The sequence below is a fragment of the Perissodus microlepis genome, chromosome 3, assembly GCF_051167445.1.
Source record: "Perissodus microlepis isolate ML-2025 ecotype Zambia chromosome 3, ASM5116744v1, whole genome shotgun sequence".
Taxonomy (NCBI): domain Eukaryota; kingdom Metazoa; phylum Chordata; class Actinopteri; order Cichliformes; family Cichlidae; genus Perissodus; species Perissodus microlepis.
Genome location: NC_140463.1, coordinates 9,792,220 through 9,815,160, shown reverse-complemented (window position 1 = coordinate 9,815,160; position 22,941 = coordinate 9,792,220). Strand labels below are relative to the sequence as shown.

Sequence of the window (22,941 nt, the reverse complement as noted above, 5' to 3'; positions counted from 1 at the left end):
AAATCACAGCAGAGCCGGAAAAGGAGGCGGAGCAAAGTGTGTGTGCAGGAGAGGAGTCGAGCAGAGAGAGCTGCTTTTTCATGAAACGGGAGTAAAGTAGTAAACTTACAGGAACATATACCACTACCAACGTTTGGATCGATATCTGCATCGATCTGCACACCCTTGTCTCCTGGATCGTAGCTCAGATCAGCGTGAACCACGTGGGTCTCTGCTCCCTGATTTGTTTGGAAAGACTTCCAGCTTCATCACGGAGTTTCTCTCGGTTTGTGGGCTCATAAAAGGTAAACACCGAGCTAACTTTAATGTGGGTTCAGTTTATGCTGTTGATAATAATAGATTGCTTGGTATACATTGGAGTTAGACAGACTGTAGAGTTTGTGATTGCTTGCAACATTATAATATGGCGGTTTTTAGGGGGTAAGAATACATATAGAAAAATATTCTTTAAATGTGAACAAAAGGATGGGGTGCAGGGCAGGAGAACAACCAAACCCCAGGACATGAATCCACAGGTACAAGCGTGGGGGAGGGCAATCAGTCATTGAAATAGGACTTCATAGGACGATCTCCAGATGCATCCAGGGCTGGCCGTTTTGACTGAGACCGGTGTTCCAGTTTAACTGGCGTGCATATTAACTGGCTTTGGTCGAACAGATGTGTGGCAGCACAGCCGGGGGTGGCATCACGGGCATCGGCAAAAAAAAAAAAAAAAAAATGCTCGTACTCATGCTGCCCCGACGTCATGCCAGTAGATTTTGGGAATGGCGTACGCGCCGATCGGTTTTCTACCAACCATTTGCTGGGAGTAAGGGCTCCCTCCTTTTGCGAGGTGCGCCTGCTGCTTGCGGCACAGGGAGGAGATGGCGGGAGATTCTTTGGCTGGCTGGTGCAGCGTCTAATAACCGACCCACAAAATAAGCCAAAATAAAAACAAACCAACAAACACGAAAACACCAGAGATTATGATACGGACTTATTTGTTGTTTTGATATCCCAGCTGGAGAAGAAGGGTCAGATGAGGCTGAAATATTTTCCATCAAAGCTTTATTACTAATGCGCATTGATCCCACTACATCAGAGGTGGGTCGAGTATCCAAAAAGTGTACTCAAGTAAGAGTAGCATTACTTTAAAATATTATTACTGAAGTAAAAGTGAAAAGTAGTCGTCAAAAAAGTTACTCAAGTAAGAGTAAAAAAGTAGCAGTGAGTAACTGTTTGAAATGTCCGATTTATTTTTTAAATAATTGTTATCAGACAAACAAAAATAAATAAATATACACATTTTACCATTTTCAAAAGGAATATATGTAAAAAGATCAACAAAATAAGGCACAATTCTAATTTCCCAGATTTCAGTTTTTCACAACATAAAGCTTTTTTCACCAATACCTACAGTAAATAATATAGATATATAAACAGTGCAAATAATTTCCAGTGACAAGACATGCTGTAAACTTTTTTTTTTAGCTTTTTATTTTGTACTTTTTCCAATTTTATAGTACATGCAAACAAAAATATGAAAAAGGAACACAAAAGAAACAAACTAAAAGGAATATATGCTGTAAACTTTATATTCATTTTTGTTCCAAATGGCACAGCAGCCCCAGAGAAAACTTTAAAACGAGGCATCTTCAACATATGTTCATACAAGGCAGCTCAATTTACCATAAATTGTATGGGTGTGCATTTATTTCTGCACATTTAGCAAAAATGTGCCATTTCTTCACTCAGTGAGGTGATGGTTAAGCTTCAGCAGCAGTTTGCTCTCAAGGTTCTTTCTGTAAAACTGACTGTTTAGCAGTGAACAGGAGTCCTGCATGACTAAGAAATCCTTCATAAGCTCCAGATGCAGAAAGAGCTGTATTGATTTTGATCGACAGCTTCTTGATGTGAGGAAAGCCATGCAATAGATCCACACCTCCAGTGAATGGACATGAAAGGTACCTCTCCAGCTCCCCTTCTTCCGGTTTTCCTGACCCCATGGATCCATCATCTTAGTCGAATAGGCCGCTGTTTTTGCTGGCCTCATCCAGCTCTGTGTCTAGGTGGTGTCTGATGAAGTGGAGACCTGTGGAAAGATGTAACGTTTGCAAAAGAATTAGGTCTGGTCATTATAGTGCTGTATACACTGCCAAGCTGCGGATGTTTGTTTGGAGCTAGCCACCAAAAGCTGGCCATACACTGTGCGATTTTTGGCCCATTTTGAGCCAATTTTTCAGTCGCGCAACGGTTTTGGGGATCGGTGTAGTATACATGGGGTAACGAAAAGCAGTTAACACCTCACGACCAGCTCCCAATCATCAATCGCATGATAATCCAAACCTGTTTGAAATCCTGTCGCCCCTCAACGCAGCCTCTCACACTGTGCAAGCACAAACACAGGAATGAAAGAGAAAAGGTGGAGCAGCACGGCAGTGCAGCGTGTGATCTGGACACAAGAGATGGAGGCACAACTTGTAGGATGAGGCAAGCCCATCCGAGTACGGAAGCGTAGAGCTGCCACCCAGGCAAAAGAAAAATAGAGCTGTATCACGTTATAACGTGAAAAGTTTATTGTTCTAACAATATACTTTTAATGTTTGTACAATATAATATTTATATTGTACGACCGTGATAATTATGTATATTGTAATAACGTGATATTATATTGTTCAAAGGTGAAAGGTATATTGTACTAACATTAAAAGTATATTGTTAGAACAATAAACCTTTCACGTTATAACGTGATATAGCTCTGTTTTTCTTTTGCCTGGGTGGCAGCTCTACGCTTCCGTATCCGAGGCTTTTCAATGTGGCCTCACAAACTTATCACGACTACAACAACCATGAAAAGAGTTGGATGGACATTGCTGCTCAGTCACAGCTGCCTGGTCAATGTTTTTCATTAGTAATTTAGCAAAGTTGATGGTGTGTGTGTCTGTGTGAGTAAAAGACAGAGAGAGGGAGAGCAAGGGACAGATTTTATATGATAAGCTTCATGTTATGGTCGCACAGTTTGAGCACTCAGGTCGCATCAGAGCATCAGGCCGTATAGTGTGAGACCCTGCATCGTGACCTATGAACTTCTAACCCCTGAGATTCAATTGTACAGTTTGAGCAGGAGCTGAATAACGCGACTGAAAAAAATTGCACAGTGTTTGCCCAGCTTAATGCAGACTGTTTAAACTAAACAAGCTGCTGTTTCACATAATAAACCCTGTCAGCCGCAGTATTGCCTTCTGTTTTAACAGTTAAGGCAGTAGAGATGAGCTGTTTGCATGTGCGTGGAACTCTAGCGTCATTAACCATGCTAGCTGTTAGCTTATAGGTCACGCTAGCTAACCAGCGAGCAGTTAAAAAGACAGCCGAAGCTGCACAAAACACCCACAAACTTATCTCACTACAACGTAGCGCCGAAAATATGACAGCTGCTGTAACATAAGACTGACGTCCAGCTAACCACATCTAAAAAGATATTTAGAGAAAACTTACCGTTTCCTCAGATTACACGAGTTGAGTTGTTTCACGCTGAAAAGTTGGTTTGTTTTGGCTCTCACTGAAGAGACCGACACTGAAGACATAGCTGTTCTTTTGTACTGCTTTTAAGTGAAACATTCTTTGTATGTGAGGAAAAGGCTGTTAATCCTCTTCAGCTCTAGCGTAGACTCTGCCATGTTTTCATGTTTCTTCTTTCCGTGTGTCCGCTACTTTGAAACGCTTGGGCCGCTCTGCCCGCCACAGTTTCAAACTGGTCATGTGACTGCATGGCCACATCTCATTGGTAAAAACGTTACCGGAAACTCCACTGGCGGCATGTTATCTAATGTGTTAAACTATTTTTTTTTTTTTTTTTTAAAGTAACGAGTCGAATTTTGCAAATGTAGCAGAGTAAAAGTACCGTTTCTTCTTCACAAATGTACTCAAGTAAAAGTAAAAAGTATCGTGCAAAAAAGGTACTTTAAAACTAATTTTTTTTTCAAAAACTTATTCAAGTAAATGTAACGGAGTAAATGTAACTCGTTACTACCCACCTCTGCACTACATGCAGTCACAACAAACACCAAGTGGATCTGAGGAGTACTTCTCATACACACCTTTATCCACAGGTTTCTGTAAGAGCGTACGTAGGCTGCCATAACAGACCACTACTTCCGTTGTCCGGTTTTATACTTCCGGTTACTCAAAGCGAAAGCCAGCGTTCAGTCGTTGCTAACAACAAAATCAGTTACTTTGTGCTGTAATAAGTGGCTTTACCTGTTCGAGGATGAGCTCGGGTTCAACGTGTGCTGTTGTCGGCTGCCACAATTCAATTCAATTCAATTTTATTTATATAGCGCCAGATCACAACAAAAGTCGCCTCAAGGCGCTTTATAGATACAGAGAAAAACCCAACAATCATATGACCCCCTATGAGCAAGCACTTTAGCGACAGTGGGAAGAAAAAACTCCCTTTTAACAGGAAGAAACCTCCGGCAGAACCAGGCTCAGGGAGGGGCGGCCATCTGCTGCGACCGGTTGGGGTGAGAGAAGGAAGACAGGATAAAAGACACGCTGTGGAAGAGAGACAGAGGTTAATAACAGATATGATTCAATGCAGAGAGGTCTATTATTACATAGTGAGTGAGAAAGGTGACTGGAAAGGAAAAACTCAATGCATCATGGGAATCCCCCGGCAGCCTACGTCTATTGCAGCATAACTAAGGGAGGATTCAGGGTCACCTGGTCCAGCCCTAACTATATGCTTTAGCAAAAAGGAAAGTTTTAAGCCTAATCTTGAAAGTAGAGATAGTGTCTGTCTCCCGAATCCAAACTGGAAGCTGGTTCCACAGAAGAGGGGCCTGAAAACTGAAGGCTCTCCCTCCCATTCTACTTTTAAATACTCTAGGAACAACAAGTAGGCCTGCAGAGCGAGAGCGAAGTGCTCTAATAGGGTGATATGGTACTACAAGGTCATTAAGATAAGATGGGGCCTGATTATTTAAGACCTTGTATGTGAGGAGCAGGATTTTGAATTCAATTCTGGATTTAACAGGAAGCCAGTGAAGGGAAGCCAAAACAGGAGAAATATGCTCTCTCTTTCTAGTCCCTGTCAGCACTCTTGCTGCAGCATTTTGGATTAGCTGAAGGCTTTTCAGTGAGTTTTTTGGACATCCTGATAATAATGAATTACAGTAGTCCAGCCTGGAAGTAATAAATGCATGAACTAGTTTTTCAGCGTCACTCTGAGACAGGATAGTTCTAATTTTAGAGATGTTGCGCAAATGGAAGAACGCAGTCTTACATATTTGTTTAATATGTGCGTTGAAGGACATATCCTGGTCAAAAATGACTCCAAGGTTCCTCACAGCGTTACTGGAGGCCAAGGTAATGCCATCCAGAGTAAGAATCTGGTTAGATACCATATTTCTAAGCTTTTCAGGGCCGAGTACAATAACCTCAGTTTTATCTGAATTAAGAAGCAGAAAGTTAGCGACCATCCAGGTCTTTATGTCTTTAAGACATTCCTGCAGTTTAACTAATTGGTGTGTGTTATCTGGCTTCATGGACAGATGGAGCTGGGTGTCATCTGCATAGCAGTGAAAATGTATGCTATGTCTTCTAATGATGCTGCCTAAGGGAAGCATGTATAATGTAAACAGAATTGGTCCTAGCACTGAACCCTGTGGAACTCCATAATTAACCTCAGTGTGTGAAGAGGACTCTCCATTTACATGCACAAATTGGAGTCTATTAGATAGATATGATACAAACCACTGCAGTGCAGTACCTGTAATACCTACAGCATGTTCTAATCGCTCTAATAGGATATTATGGTCAACAGTATCGAATGCTGCGCTAAGGTCTAAGGCCGAGTGGGGAAAAACGGTTAGACACATGAACGGGTTGGTGGTGTACCTGGGGCTTCTGTTTAGGACTATGCTTCCTCCTCACCGTCACCCAGCTGCCCTCTTTCCCCAGCTGCTTGGGGTCTGCCGGGGAACAGCTAGCGGGGCCTACGCTATCTTCGGCTGCACCAGCTACTGGGGCCTGGCTAGCTACGGGTGAATGAAGGGTGCGAAGCCGAGTCTCCAATTCAGTAATACTGGCCTCCAGAGCTGCAAATATGCTACATTTGTTACAGATATCATTACTGCTAAAGTAGGCCGAGGAGTAACTAAACATCTGACACAATGAGCAAGAAAGTGCAGGAGGGACAGGTGAAGTAGCCATGGTGCTAACGAGTCGGCTACGAGCTAAGCTAAGCTAAGGTAAGCTAGTGAAACAGTACAGAGACAGTGAGTGAATACTTTGGCAGTGTAGCAGGTAGTGAGTACACAGAAAGTGTGCTTCGGATGAAGCACGTGAAGATTATACTATGAAAAAAGAATGTATTTAAAAGTTGTTAATTAAATTGCTAAGCAAATAAGCTACTCAGAAACACCACTGTGTTTGAGCAGGAACAGGAAGTGATACTCTACCGCAGAGCGAGCGAACACCAAGTGACAGCGCCACCAAAAGTGCAGGAAGGTCCCAGCATTGTTACTTCAAGGAAACTGAAAAACGCATTTTGCCTTGAGCATCAACAACTTAGAAAGACCTTTCCGTGCCCACCACCCTACGCACTGCACTCTATGCCGAGGAAGGAGGATGGGAAACTAGCGTGGCTGGCAGCTTTAAGACTCAAACACCCTCCAAAGAGAATTTATGTTTGCTCCTTTCGTTTTATCGATAAAAAGCCCACAGAGCAACACCCCGACCCAGAGCTTTATCTGGGCTATGACCACCAAAGAAAAGAAAGAAAGAAAAGAAGAAAGCTATTGGGGCTCAAGAGTTGGGAGTTCGCCTTGTAATCGGAAGGTTGCCGGTTGGCCAGAAGGGCCGATGGCGCGATATGGCAGCCTCGCTTCTGTCAGTCTGCCCCAGGACAGCTGTGGCTACAACTGTAGCTTGCCTCCACCAGTGTGTGAATGTGTGTGTGAATGGGTGGATGACTGGGTGTGTAAAGGGGTCCCTAGGGGGGACTAGTAAAAGCGCTATACAAATACAGGCCATTTACCATTTACTCACTTGGACCACTTTGAGTGTGACAGCTTCCAGTAACACGAACAAAAACACAGAATCTGTACCCGGTGTTGTGCCAAAAAGAGATTGTCTGCCAAAAACTGATTTCCGGTATTTGCCAAAAAGTGTTTACTCGTATTTAAACTGCTATAAGTAACTTGTTAGGCTATAATATGTGAAACATATGTCAAATGCATCCCTAATGGATGACACAAAGTCATACTGAGCCACAAACAACATTCGTGTAACAAGGTAGAAGGCGCAATCAGCTTTTGGCAGCGACTTTTATATAACCTTTATTTATGCAGTTAAAAAAATGTCATTAACATTAAAAATGTCTTTTGTAAGAGTAAGTTGGCCAAGAGGACAGCAGAAATGGCAGCAAATATTACAATAGTTCTGAAAAAATATTTTAAGTGGGGATAAAGGACCGGATTGGTTATAATGTAAGTACAATAACACAGAGTTGTAAAGATACTTGAAACAACAGATAGTTTTTTAATTCTATATACAACCCCTTTGTAAATGCTGTTCACCGAAGTCTATTTACCAACATACGTAAAGATATTACACATAAAAAATACACGGAAACATTGGAAATCAGTTTTAGGCAGGCAATCACCTTTTGGCACAACACCGGTAAGTGAAAGTCTAAATGTGGTTTGCCACCGTTTCACATTTTAATCACGCAAATTAATCACGGAAATACTTTTTCTAAATAATAGCCTATGGTGAATGGCGTTAGTATCAGCACTAGCTGGTTATTAGCAGCAAAGTCTCAATTTTAATGAAAGTTTACACCCATGGTTAGTAATTAACACCAGCCACATGCTGCCAAAACTATATATGGCTTCATTTAATTGTCCCAGAGAGATTAGCCCCAAGGGCTGTAAAGGTCTTAGGTTTGTGTTTTCTCAGGTTTGTGTTTATGCAGAACATGTTAACAGAGTTATTAGAGGCAATTATTTTATCATTCATTTAAAGCGCTTGCAACTGCATGAAAACTCAGGTAAAAATGTTAAAGGCAACCTTTGCAAAAATACCAACATTTGTGACTTTTTTTAGAATGAAAAAATGCTTTATCATATTGCACTGTAAATGAAACATGCTCACTAGGTGTTCAGATCACAAGTGTGGCAGTCTTGAGCCCTGTGCAAAACATTGTAAGTTGCACTTGCATGTAATAGCCTCTGCTGCCAGTTTTCTGCAGCTGCAGCTCTCCATCTACCAGTTTGATATCGCTGCATTTCTGGATACGCTGCTCCGTGATTGAAGAATAAGTTGGCACAGGACATTTTATTTCTTGAAGCACATCTGAGTCAATGGCTGTATCCCAATTCAGTGTCTGCAGCCTTAAAGTACGCAGCCTCAACGATCCTCAAGGGCCGCGTACTCAAAGACCGCTAAGGCCGGAAGTGCGAGGCTTGTGAAATGGGACGGTCTAGCCTCCGTTGTGCTGCCCAGGTTGCCTAGCAACCATGATACTAACAGCTGGAAACGTGTCATACAGCTTTGTTTGACAGAAATGAAGGAGAACATATTTTGTTCATTTGTTTGTTTCTTTCTACATGAGCTTTGATCATTCTCTGTAAGATTAAGCTCAGCTATTGAACGGCGTATATTTTAAAGTAAAGGCTTTAAAATCAAGTTAGTACAAACGTCACTAATGTCACATAACTTTGCCGACATGTGGCCAACAGTAATGTTTTAATGTTCTTCGTTATTAAACATTTGCACATAAATAAGTGACATAATATTCAGTACTTACTTAAAGTTTACTCTTCGGCTGCCCCTCATCCGCCGTTTTTTTGCAGCAAAATTATCCACAACCACCGCCGCGCTATGCATTCTGGGATATGTTGGGCCACGAACTCTACACTGCCACAGCCTTAAAATTCAGGGAAATGAAGGACGCATTTCAGGGCCGCATTTCGAGCAGCCTTTGAATTGGGACAGCCTTCGGCGCGCCGCTGTGACGTAATCGGCCTTGAAATGCGTACTTTAAGGCTGCAGACCTTGAATTGGGATACAGCCAATGACCCCGTCAGGACTCGCAGAGAGCCATGGCTCCTGGATGCTGATAACACTACCCATGTGAAGGATGTTCATACCCTGTTCTTTCAGCTGATGACAAGCTCTTCATTTTATTTACCATAGTTTGTTTCATAATTCCCACGAAAAGAAGGGTACATGTGCTCAGATAAAAATTTGTCATTTTTTTGTGGTGGCACGTACTGGAACTTTTTTAGCAGAGCTTGCTGTAAGTCTGATTTTCCTACAGTTGTGCCACAAATCAGATGCACTTTGCTCTTTTGTTTCTTCTTGTAATTGTTCTGCTTGCTCTTCAGAAACTTGAATATATGCCTGGTAGAATGCCCTGCATGGAATACAGCTTAGTTTGTAATTATGTGCTTGGTGTGGCTGAAAGAATTACTCATCAACTTAACTGTTGCGGTGAGGACCTGCAGATGGCGAGGCACTGTAACACTTTCCAATCAATGTGTTCTTGAGGAGGAAAAGTGGCTCCACTTGTGCTTTGCTAACGCTGTCAATAAAGTCTTGATGTGTAAGGTGATATGGTGTGTTAGGGAGAGTTTGTGTCACTGCAGTCCGGGAGTTCACATCGTACTGCTGCTCTGCCCTGTGATGTCTGAAGTTTATCTGGCTTAGACGTTTAGGTTCAAGGTTCTTTGCTGTCCCTGCATTCCACCTGCGTTGCTCATCTGTACATGCAAGCCTGGCCTTTCCACTGATCACAGAATTCTGCACCTGTAACAAACATTAATAGCTTTTTCTCACTGTCAATACTCAAGATTTAACATAATGAGGAAGTTTACACTAACAAAAACAGTACAGTGTCTGTTTATATCAGTGGTGGACAAAGGGTCAGTATCCTGCATGTTATAGATATGACCCTGGGTCAATACACCTGAATCATATCCAAAACAGATATAAACACTGGCAAAGTCACCCATATTTTCCATTTCATATTAATAGTCAGCTACTTTTTGATGCAGAAATATACATCCACAGTCTAATTTTTTTTTAAGTAGTATGTGTACATATATATATGAACAAACATGTATTATACTTCCCTGTGTCACTTCTTCTTATAACTTTATTTTTTTCTTGTCTTGTAAATTTGCCCTTAATGTGCAGTCTTTTATTTATTTATTTTTAAATTTTATCTTTGTGTGATTGTACAGCATACAGCCCACACAAAGTTAAGGAGTGGCTTTCACATGTAAACAGTGCTCCACGTAATACTTGGCTAGATGGCAGTAACGTGACTCCTTAATCACAGACTTTGATCAGTCCAGTGTTTCTGTTTCAGTGATTTAAACACTGTGATATCCAGAAAAGTGATATAGCTTCCACAGAATAGCAGCCGCATGACTACATGATCTCCCTAATCCGGTGATACAGGAACAGCCGACTGTCTCCACTACTCCACTTTCTCTTAGCATTACCCATGCTAAGTGTTTGCTTGATTAACGCTCTGGCTCGGCTCTACAGCTGCTTTAAGAAAAATAAAGTCGCCTTGTTAGTTGAGCAGTACTTTATCAATTTTGTTGCTGTGCAGGTAATTATACGCCTCGGTGCTCTTGTAATTATGTAATTCCTCGCCATCAACACCTCCGGAAAATACAAGGTAATTAATAATGTCGATGTAGCTAACATCGGGCCATAGTTTCATGTCATCTACCCAATCTGTGAGAAGTGATGGGTGAGGCACTGCAAGTGAACTGTCCTCGCTGCTTTTTAAAACATCTCTACCGTGTATCCACCTTCGATGTGTTGCCGTTTACACCGGGTAAAATAAACTGCAGTGAGGGAAATCTTTATCAACAGTGAAGGTGTAACCCCGCAACTGTCAACAACAGCGCAAGCGGAAGTAAAAAACCGGCTTCCGCTATGAATCTGGGTAATGCCACGAACTCAGAAATACTGTGGATAGGCTGTATCCCAATTGTTACGGATTCAAAATATTGGAGATGGATACAAGAGGAAAACCAAAATAACAACACTGGTCCGGCCGGGTTGAGTCAAATGATGATTTTAATGTACACACGCGTGGGAGATGGACACTGTACGCAGACAGCATCAGATCTCAAAATGGTGGAGCATTGATCAAACTCTTATAGCCTCTAGTGGCCCCCACCTAATCATAAAAGCCTAAACATTCACATTCTTTCTCTTACACGGCGCCTAAGCTATGACCTTGGCTCCCTGTTTATCTGCTCCTGCTGAGATGGGGCAGTATGCTCTGTTCTCTTCTAATCAGACAAATAAGGCGATGACTTTCTGCGAACAGTATTTCTTATAACTCAGCAGTATAATGCATCATAAACAATATCATTCATTCACAATAAATCAGCAGTCTAATGTAATGCAAATCAGTCTAACAAATGTAATAGTTATCACCTTCTAATTCAGGAGAATAATGCAAACTAAAACTACATAATAATTAACAATCTTTAATTAGGGATCTAACATGGCATAGGTAATATTATATATGGAGGTAGGGTTGTGCATCTCCAGTAGCTTTACTTTGCGGTCAATTGCTACTGCGAAGATATACTCCAAAATCATGTCCGAAACATGAAAACGGAAAGATCTCATTAAGTTATAAAGAGCAGAAGGTGGGAAAAATCGCTACTGTTGTGTCATAAAACATTAAATATCAATAACAAAAAATATCGTCAGGTCTATGAACAGCATCTACATATATATTCCGTAAATGCCCAAGACATCTCGAGGCATGTAAATCGCCACTTGATTCATCCATTTGGTTGACTTGTTTTGGAAAAAGCGGCAGTAAACAAGGAGCGAATATCACACCGGAAACAAAGCGCCCTACAGGAGTTTCCCCACCGCAAGTAGCATATGCTAAAGTGCACAGAGTCTATTAGATGGTCTGGCCTCCGTGGCGCTGCTCAGATTGCCTAGCAACCATGATACTAACCGCTGGAAACGTTTCATACATTATTGTTTGACAGAAATGAAGGAGAAAATCATTGTTTATCTCTTTGTTTTTATATTAGCTTTGTTTGGTTTGTTGAGTGTCTGAGGCTGAGACCACAGGACTGTAAAAACATGATTGTTGGGCTTCATTTCTGTACTGAACAGTCATTTTAAGATTAGCTAGTAATTAACAATTAGCTGATGTTGTTCATAAGAAAAGTCATCTCACTTTGGTAATGTAAATATAATATGGCCAATGTTAAAGTTATTATTCTAGTAAACACTATTAGTTGTATTAGTTATTACAGCAGTGAAATTGAACTCTGTCAAAACTGAGCTTCAGCAAAGGTTCAAGTTCAATTTATTTTTATTTCCTATCACCATCAAATCTTCACTCAAAAACAAGTATTTTTGAAAGTGTGTATATATAGATTTATTATATATAAGATACAAATATTGTCATTTCATTTTTGTTGGCATTACTAAATTTGGCTCAATGCTTACATATATGTGTAACAAGAAAATGTACAAGCTATGATAACTGTTTCTGATAGAATGAAGAGTAGACTGATATATTAAATATTCCTTTATTGGATGAGAAAATCAGAACATGTCATAACTGCTTTAAGTCATACAGAATAGATATCAGAGCCTTAAACAGGCTGACTTCTGCTAAATGGGTCAAACTGGGCAAAAAGTATACAAACACATAACATCCTTATAGAATATGATGTAACACTATAGATCAACTTACCTCAGAATATATAAAGCATATAAACAATTACAGCAATGCGATGCAACAAACGCAACAGTACTACTAATCCAAAATACTCAAAGCTTCATAGAACTGAAACAAACATTTATGTTTAGCTCCATTCTGCTGCTGATGCAAACTTTAGGTTTCTGAATATTAAACTTGTTGCTGCCTTTCATAGTGTGTAACTTGAAGGTAGGGCTGGGCCATATTATACCGTTCACAGTAATACCGGTACATTGTTAGGCAACAATAAGAAAATGAAATATCGCGATAGAATATGGGTAAAACGCGCATGCACAGTGCCTTTGTGTTCATACACACATGGCCGAAAAAGCACGGCGGCAGCGTTGAATGAGAACCGGAGGAAAGCGGACTGTTGAGTGAAACGGATGAATCAGAATTGGTTTGTAAAAATGGTGCAACTTCACTGGTTTTGTGTTTGTCAGTCAGATACACAATAAAGCACTTTTTTTTTGTAGAACATACAAGCGGGCCATCGTTATTGCAGGATTTGTCCGACTAAGGTGCTCGCAAATCTGGGAGTAATCTGGGTCCTAAACTTCGTCCATTTCAGGTCCCAAAGTTAAACAAACACTGCGGCATCACTGAGAGTTTAAAACTGTCTAAATTCTTTCATCTTTAATAAAAAGATCAGCATTGGTGCTTTACCAGGTGTAACTATGAAGTTTAACATCCAGGCATTCATGAAAACAGAATTTATTACATTTAACGCGGTAAACGAGATAGCAGGAAGTTAGCTTGCTAGTTTTGCTAGTTACCCAAGCATGATATAGCATGTTCTGACTGCGAGATTTCTGAATAAATTCTAACATACAGCTGTTGTGTGATTTTTGAAATGTTTTTTGAAAACCTCATTAACATCCTAGGGGAGCTAGGATGGTAATGAGGTGCTTGGAAATGTTGTAGTTGGCTGAGTTTATACTGCTACCGATTAGTCTGAGCGGGACTCCTTTGTGGAACTATGTAATGTTGACATATATACAGGGTGTAGCATCCCCTGGGTAAAGGCGGTGACATACAGGACAGTCAGTGGCTTTTTACCTTCCAAGTTCTTGTATGCAATTGATGACTTTCTATTTGTAGTTGCTTCTGGGGTTTTACCTTGAAGCTTTATAGGTACTGTGTCACTGAGGAGTGTAGTAATGTTTATTTGCTCTGCTTCTTTTTGTCAGGGATAAAATACAAATATATACTTTTTGTGTCCCAGCTGAGTAACAGGAGGAGAAGAGTCTGGTGGTGCAGCATAGGAACAATTTCAGCCATTTGGACTCAGCTCAGCCACTACAGAGGAAACAATGACTTCAATACAGAAGGTGAGAAAAGTATCACAGTTACACTGTTATTGAAACTGTGTGCACAGCTGGTTGGTTTTTAAAACACGTTAACAGCAGCTTTATCTTTTCTATCCTGGGCTCCTCCATATATACAGACTCTACATTCACAACCAAAAACCACAGAAGTTAGAAGAAAATACAAAGATCATATTTTATCAGCATACATTGAAACAACAAAATCAACAGTTGAACTCAAAAAATTTTATGAAGTAAAAGATTTTCTCCACTTATCAGTATTTCTTCAATAATGTCATTTTCAGTACAACTCTCATTGCACATCATTGTAATGTGACACTATCACCAGAAGGTGTTGGAAACACACCAACAATGTGTTTGTTGTCACATTAAATTCCACTAATGGAGGGAGTTACAGTTTGTTCCACGACTGCATTTCACTCACTGCCTCTGTTTGTATCTCTGTCACTGCAGGACCAACATGGAGCAAGAAGTCAGCGCTCTCAGGAGGCTGACAAACGTCAAAGAAGAAAGGGAGAGAAAACATACAGCTGTGATGAGTGTGGGAAGGATTTTACTCGGAATGACAGCCTAAAAATACACCAACTCATCCACAGTGGAGTTAAACCTTACAGCTGTGGTGAGTGTGGAAAATCTTTTACTCAGGCTGGAAGCTTAAAAAAACACCAACTCATCCACAGTGGACTTAAACCTTACAGTTGTGACTTGTGTGGAAAGTCTTTTAACCGGGCTGGAAGCTTAAAATTACACCAACTCATCCACAGTGGAGTTAAACCTTACAGCTGTGATGAGTGTGGGAAGGATTTTACCTGGGCTGAAAGCCTAAAAAGACACCAACTCATCCACCGTGGAGTTAAAGCGTACAGCTGTGACTTGTGTGGAAAGTCTTTCACCGAGGCTGGAGGCTTAAAAAAACACCAACTCATCCACAGTGGAGTTAAATCGTACAGCTGTTACTTGTGTGGAAAGTCTTTTTCACGGGCTGGAGGCTTGAAGACGCACCAACTGATCCACAGTGGAGTTAAACCTTACAGCTGTGACTTGTGTGGAAAGTCTTTTACCCAGGCTGGAGGCTTACAAAGACACCGACTCATCCACAGTGGCGTTAAAGCATACAGCTGCGACTTGTGTGGAAAGACTTTTACCCAAGCTAAAGACTTAAAATCACATCATGTCATCCACAGTGGAGTAAAACCGTACAGCTGTAACTTGTGTGGAAATTCTTTTAGACGGGCTGGAGGCTTAAAAACACACCAACTCATCCACAGTGGAGTTAAAGAGTACATCTGTGGCTTGTGTGGTAAAGCTTTTGCTCAAAATGGCCACTTACAGAAGCATCTAGTTACCCACTCTGGAATTAAGGCGTACAGCTGCGACTTTTGTGGAAAAACTTTCAACGACAAACACAACCGAAATAGTCACCTACGGATTCACACTGGAAATGATGTTTACTGCTGTGATCAGTGTGGGAAACTGTTTGCAACAGACGCACAGTTAAAACAACACATGTTTATCCACACTGAGGAGAGACATTATAAATGTGACCTGTGTGAGAAGACTTTTAAATCTCCACATCACCTGAAAAGACACCAACAGATCCACACCAGAAAGTAACTCTACAAGTGCAGTTACTGTGAGGATGTATTGATTTTTTTTATCCTGTAATTCAAACCTGATTATTTGGAACAAGTCTGATCAGTAAACTCCACAGAGTTCAGATGGAATCTGTAGTTTTTATTATGAAATCCTGATAATGTTAAAGCATTAGTTATATTTTATTAACTCTGTGTAAAGTTTGTCTTATTAAATAGTATGGTGTGAAAAATAAAGAATTGGTCTCACTACAAGTAGTTTGAGCCCTGATTTCCGATTCAAACTAATTTAACTGTTTTCAGTGGTACATGTGGAGGTTTATCAGAGGAGGAGACTTGGCTGTTCTCCACTCACACTGAACAGAGAGTATGTTTAAAATGCTTTGTGACTAACATCTCACACATTCCAATAAAGCTGATGTTCCTTCATTGCAACATCAGTTTGCAGATGTGTTGTGCACCTTTTTGAAACGCAGCCTGGCGTGAAAGTGTGTCCATGGCCTAACAGGTTGCCTGAGCAGAAGAGACAAATTGTGAAAAAAGGAATTGGCTGAAATGGTGAAAATGCTGTTATCATAGGATGAAGTGAGGATTTGTTCCTCAGTGTTTGGTCTCCTATGCTTATCTGTTTGCCAGATGAGTTGTCCCAGCTTTTGAGAGGGGCCGGTTGTGTTTAAGGTACTTCAAGGTAATTAAGAAGTGAGCACATAGTTTTATACGGTTCTGATGGTTTGATGCTTATCCCATGCCAAAGGTTGACCTGGACTTTATAAGCACTCCTTGGTTGTTTATGATGCTGGATTTAACCAACGCCTACTGGCAGATTCCCTTGTCTGCACAGTCCAAAGACAAAAACTGGTGATGGCCAGAGGGGCCGATGGCGCGTAATGGCAGCCTCGCAGTCAGTCTGCCCCAGGGCAGCTGTGGCTACAACTGTAGCTTTCCTCCACCAGTGTGTGAATGTGAGCGTGAATGAATAGTGGAATTGTAAACCACTTTGAGGGTCTCAAAAGCACTGTATAAATGCAATCCATTATTATTATTATTATTATTATTATTATTATTATTATCAAAAACGTCTTTCTCCACTCTTTATGGTTTGTACCAATTTGTCACACTTCCGTTTGGCTTGTTTGAAGCCGCGGCCATTTTCCAGGACGTGCTGGAGTGACAGCTGCGTCCTCACACTGCATATGCTGTTTCCTACCTCGATGATGTTGTCATTCATAGTGATTCATAGTGGTGGAGCATGTGCAGTGGTTGGTCACGGTCCCAGAGAACCTTAGGCAGGCAGGGCTGATGGCAAACCCAAAGAAGTGTATGGTTGGATGGAGGGAGGTACAGTATTTGGGTACAATTTGGGAGCTGGGCATGTGCATCCACACATGGATAAAACAGCAGCAATCGCATCCTACCTGTGTCCCAAGGCAAAAAAGAACATCCTGATAATAACCAATTGCAATAGTCCAGACTTGAAGTAATAAATGCATGAACGAGTTTTTCAGCATCACTCAGACAGGATATTTCTACTATTAATAATATTGCAGAAATGGAAGAAAGTAAATATCCATCGATTTGCTTCTGCTTATCCTTTTTGGGGTCGCGAGGGCACTGGAGCCAATCCCAGCAGTCATAGGCCGAGAGACAAGAGTCTTAAATACTTGCTTAATATTTCCATTGATGAATGAATCTTGATTAAAGATTCCTCATAGTGTTAATGGAGGCCAAGGTACTGCATCCAGAAGACGATAAAATCCGTATTTTGTTGATAAAATTGGCACAGAGCTTCTGCCATGCATTACCAAAGATTCACATCAAACTGCTTTAATGAAGATTTTTTTATTGTCACAGTTTGATACTGATGATTTCTTGTGAACACTCCTTTAGTTTGATCCCAGTGACAGTATCAATCAACGCAGTGACAGTATCTTCCTCGCTGGCTCCATATCTCTTTATAGAGTAATCAGTGGTTTGCTGTCTCTCACCATCAAAACACTCCATAAATCCCATGATTGACTTCCTTATAAATCACTGAATCAGTTACTTTCTAAATGAAGCTTCGAATGTCACTGATCACCTTCCTCTGGCCATACGAATCAAGCCTCGACACAGTGCTTCTGAAGCAATGTGTTGTTTTTTCTGACACACACACCGGAGCCTCAGGTTCAAGTGGGCCATCACTACTGTTGGCCACATGTCGGCAAAGTTATGTGACATCAGTGATGTTTGTACTTTCTGCGTTAACTTGGTTTTAAAGCCTTGACTTTAAAATAGACACTGTTCAATAGTTGATCTTAATCTTACAGAGAATATGATGATATTATGGATAAAAGTCAGTCATATATCCACAAACACATTAAGCTGAAAGTCAGTGAATGCTGCTCGGTTTGCAGTCCTGAATATCACGGCACAAGCAGGATTCACTGCACTGTTAATGTTAGCTATGTTATATTGCTGCCTCTGTTCGGTGGTGTCGAGCCAAACAAACTTTAACGTGTGTTTGAACGAGCTGACGGTTCACTCGTTAAGCTGAAAGAAAGATGCTTTAATCACAGGAGTCACACATGCAGGGCTGTAGACAGGGGGGATTGCCCTCCTTACAGACAATATTGATTTGTAAATGAATAACTAACGATTTTGTCAGCACAAAGTTGTGTATTTGGAGCACAATTCTACAAGAAAGATAAGTTAGTTAAAAAATGCTTGTGGTTAAAGTGCTTTGGCACTCTTTGGCAAAACCAGTGTGTGAATGTGTGTGTGAATGGGTGTATGACTGGATGTGTAAAGCGCTTTGGGGTCCTTAGGGACTAGTAAAGCGCTATACAAAATACAGGCCATTTACCATTTACCAATATTGTTGTTAATCTTGGTCATCATCTCGGCCTCTTCCCGTTTGCTGCTGCCTGCCATTAGTACTTGTACAGTACACCGTTATTCCCATCCCTTACAGTAAATGTTTACTGTGTCTTTCTGAGATGTATTGATAGAAACCTTTGCAGAGACAACAACATAGTATAAACAGTGTTCTCACGGGTTTTGATAAAAAAAAAAACAAATATATACTTTTAGCTCTTAATTCTGCTTCAGTTTGTTTCCTGTAACCTTGAACTTCACATGTTAAGTTTGCAGATGGTGAGCTTAAGTTGCCAGAATGTAAATTTACTACAAAAAATACAAGTGTGTACTTGTGTGAGTGTTTTTACTGAGGAAGCTCAACAAAGCCAGTCCTTTGTATTACTTGACCTGACAAAACCAACAAACCCAGGTGAGAGATAAAGGGTATCACAACAGCGGTTATCCGTTTTCTCTTATTTTGTTCTAAAACAGGACACCTTAAAGTCACTTTAGCAAAATGTATTTAAATAGTTAAAGGTTATTGGCAATAACCTACAAATACGACTGACCTCTGTTCTAATTTGAGCCCTGCTAGCTGAAAATCACCATATTTTAATCAATCAACAAAATGCAGTGAATGAACAAACACTGATGTACACTGTCTTCTTGGTATATGTATGATTTCTATACATTTTACATCAAATAAAACTTTAGTTGTAAGATTCAGATAATTATTAAAAGCTACACATTTTAAAAGAGAATAAGAAAGAAAAGTATTTCTTTGTGGCCCCTTTCCCTGTTAATGCCCTACCTGGCCCCCTGGCAAAACTTTCCTAGACCCGCCCCTGCACAGTTACCAGCTGTCAGCTACGTAGAAAAGGATCCTGGTGTTATTTGTCTCTCAGAAACCTGTTCAGCTCTGATGATTCAGTAAGGACATCTCCTAGTTCCATCTTTATGTTTCCCTCTCACCACATATCAAACCAATATCATCAACAGCAGCTTTTACAGCTGTGGCTCCAGCAAACATCAGCTGATCAAGCTGCATAAACGTGCTGCTGTTGTTTACCGCGACATCCGCTGGTTTCCTCTTTCGAGCGCAAACTGGGCGATAAACAAACAAGAGAGAAAAGCCAATCAGGTGATAACTGATCAGTTTCATGATTGAAGTAGCAACAGGAGAGGGAGGGGAGAGAATAAGAGAAGAGGCAGCTGACGGCATAAAGATGCAGAATAACTCCAGCATTGTGTCTTTTTCCATTCTAACTGAAGTCCTGGACAAACTGTTCCTTTTCGCCGCAACACGAAACAACTAATATTTTCTCTGAATACGAGACGATTCCGTTTTTTACGGGACGGTTGGCAACTCTACTAACTAACCTTATGAATAAAATAAAGTTCACTATCAATAACATCATAGCACCCGCCCAGCTGTATATAAACTTCGTCATGCTAACTAGCACGCAGTTATTGTAACTGACGGTAAAAAGTCAGCACAACAAAAATAAACTATACCTTAACTTGGTTTATATCTGACCCAGATAGACTGCAGGTCATAACTTCTTACCTGAAGTTCAGTTCACCTGACACTCGGAGCTGCCGCCTCTGGTGTCTCCTCCTCCTGCCTTCCCCTTTTCAATGACTGTAGCAAACATTAACGACACAACAGCGCCTCCTCCCATTGTGCAAAAATGAAGCCAAAATATCCCGCTTGTGGAGGCTGCCATCTTGCATTTTTGGAGCCAGAGTCTCCGCATTAGTGTCATGAGGTGGAGCGACTGTGCACGCCCACCCACCCACTGGACATGACCGCAAATACACCCCCCTACACTTTTTACATAGCCCGGCTGCTCCAGTTTATTTGCTGATGGGTTTACCGTGACTGACGACTCGTTCAATTAAGGTAAATACAACCATGTAACTGTTATGAAAAAGACACACACCTTATCATCTCATAGTTCTAAAACAGTGTTTCTCAACCTTGTTGGAGGTACCGAACCCCACCAGTTTCATATGCGCTTTCACTGAACCCCTCTTTAGTGAAAAATAAAATATGATTTTTTTTCAAATTCAAGACATAGATATGTTTTTTATTGGTGCACAAAATGAGCCGTGCATGTCACGGTGGAGGCTCTGCCGAACCCCTGAGACCGACTCACCGAACCCCTAGGGTTCGATCAAACCCAGGTTAAGAACCACTGTTCTAAAACATCTAAAATCACTGTTATTAATTTGTTTGCTAGATTAGCCGCTAGCAGACGCAATGGGTTGGAGGCTTGTTGCTAGCTAGTTAGTTTTGCTACACATCTGTTACTCTAGTAGTCTGTATTATTGAACTATTCAGCACTCCTTATGTTTTGTTATCCATTTTTAGATAGCGATGAGATCAGCTGCACACTCCACAGAGGCCCAGAGTTAATATCAAAAATGTAATGCTGTCCTTTGAGATTTTAACATAAGACTTTGAGTGTAAAGGATCTAAAACTGTTTAAATTTTCAGAGCTGTCTACATCCTGGTAACATGGAAACTTTAAAAACAGCAGCAGGTTTCAGTAGTGTAGTCTAATTTGTTCTTTTCATTTAATAATAGAGTCCATATTATATCAACAGCTACATTCACCCTGGAGAGAAACTAGTGAGGGAGACCATGAGGACCAAGCTGGGTTTCCTGGGTCCAGAGGTTTGGAGAAACTTCTTCCCTTTCTTTCATCACAGCTGTCCTGCGCCAGAAGTTCTGTTGACCCACTGAGAGAGGCTTCATTTAAGAAACACCAGGAAGACTGAAGCTCATGACATTGATCAAGCAGGACTCGTGATCTTCACCAGCAGCTCCCTCACAGGGAAATCTTCAGCACTCCTCTGTAGGCCCACCCCAGGAGATGGGTAAACCCAGCATTTCATGAACACGGTGATGAGACCTTTAGTGTGTGTAATGTTATAAATACTATAGATACTCCCCAGAGGCTCCGGACTTTTACATAAAGATATTATATTCAGTCCTGTAGAAAGTTATATATTTAAAAATATATGATCCTCTCTGGTTACTCTGGTATGAATAACTCTGAATCACTTTATGGTAAATAACACACTATCTGCAAAAAACTGTGAAAGAATTCCAGATCACAAGTTTGTAGTTCGACATATAAGTGACGACGCATAGTGAGGGCTGCAGAGAGGATCATTGGTGTCTCTCTCCCTTCCCTCCAGGACATTTACAGCACCCGTCTCACTAAAAAAGCCCTTTGCATAGCGGCTGATCCCACGCACCCGATGCAAAGCTTCTTCAAGCTGCTGCCGTCAGGGAGGAGACTGCGGAGTCTCCAGGCCAGGACCAGCAGACTGAAGGACAGCTTCATCCATCAGGCTGTCAGGAAGCTTAACTCCCTTCCGATTCTGCCTCCTCTCCCCTCTTCTCCTTCATGGTCTCACTGAACTCTGTCACACACACTCACACACACACACACACTCTCTGACTTCACTCACTGGCCTGCACCAGTTACCAGTCACTTTGTGGAGCGTTGGACTGCCAGTATCTCATAAGACTTTGTTGTTATACCATCTCTTACCGTATATTACTAATCTCCATTTGCACTATTTGCTTATTTGCACTACTCTGCCTGGTTTACACTCATGGTCATTTATCCTTACTTGAATATTGTATATTGTATATTGCATAGCTTTCTTGTTATATGTAAAATTGTATTGTATTTATTTAAATTTTTATTTTTAATTATTTTATTTGCATTTTTTAATCTAGGGTTTGAGAGTAACGAAATTTCTATTCTCTGTATGTCCTGTACATGTGGCAGAATTGACAAATAAAGTTGACTTGACTTGACTTGACTTGACTTGACTTGACCTTTGACCTTCATGCAGCTGAGTACATCAAGTGTTTAAAATGGAAGCTGTGCAGGTCTGAGATCAGCAGCTTTGTGAAACACCAAACTGAGATCTGTTAATGCTGATATATAGTGACAAAGTTACATTGGTGATGAATACTTCTAACTTTTTGTCTTAACTTTATCAGTAAAACAGCTGCAGCTTTCACTGACAGCACATGTGGTACTTTAACCTTTGTACTGTTTTCATCAGTTAATTTTGCTGTTAACATGTGAACATGTTGGATGATCTGTCTGCTGTCACTGGGTGGTGCTGAGGTCTGAATCTGAGGGCAGCTCCTGTAATCACAAACAGAACAGAATCATCACAAACTGAAATATAAAGTTTATCTCTCAAATCTGAAATAAAGCTGATCCTTCTCTGTCCTCACCAGAGATGGGCAGTAACGCGTTACTGTAATCCGATTACTTTTTTCAAGTAACGAGTAAAATAAGGGATTATTATTGCAAAAAAGGTAATTAGATTACTGTTACTTTCCCATAAGCATCTGCGTTACTAAAACCTTTTTTTTTTTTTTTTTTTGCGAGAACGTCTCATG

General features: G+C 40.8%; 1 pseudogene across 1 annotated transcript; it reads left to right on the top strand.

Moving 5' to 3' along the window:
- Nucleotides 1–32: 32 nt before the first annotated feature.
- On the top strand, nucleotides 33–22,341 carry LOC146389806 (uncharacterized; annotated as a pseudogene). Its single transcript, XR_014797635.1, has 3 exons — nucleotides 33–284; nucleotides 13,939–14,079; nucleotides 14,530–22,341. The product of XR_014797635.1 is annotated as an uncharacterized LOC146389806 (transcript).
- The last annotated feature ends 600 nt before the right edge of the window (nucleotides 22,342–22,941 follow it).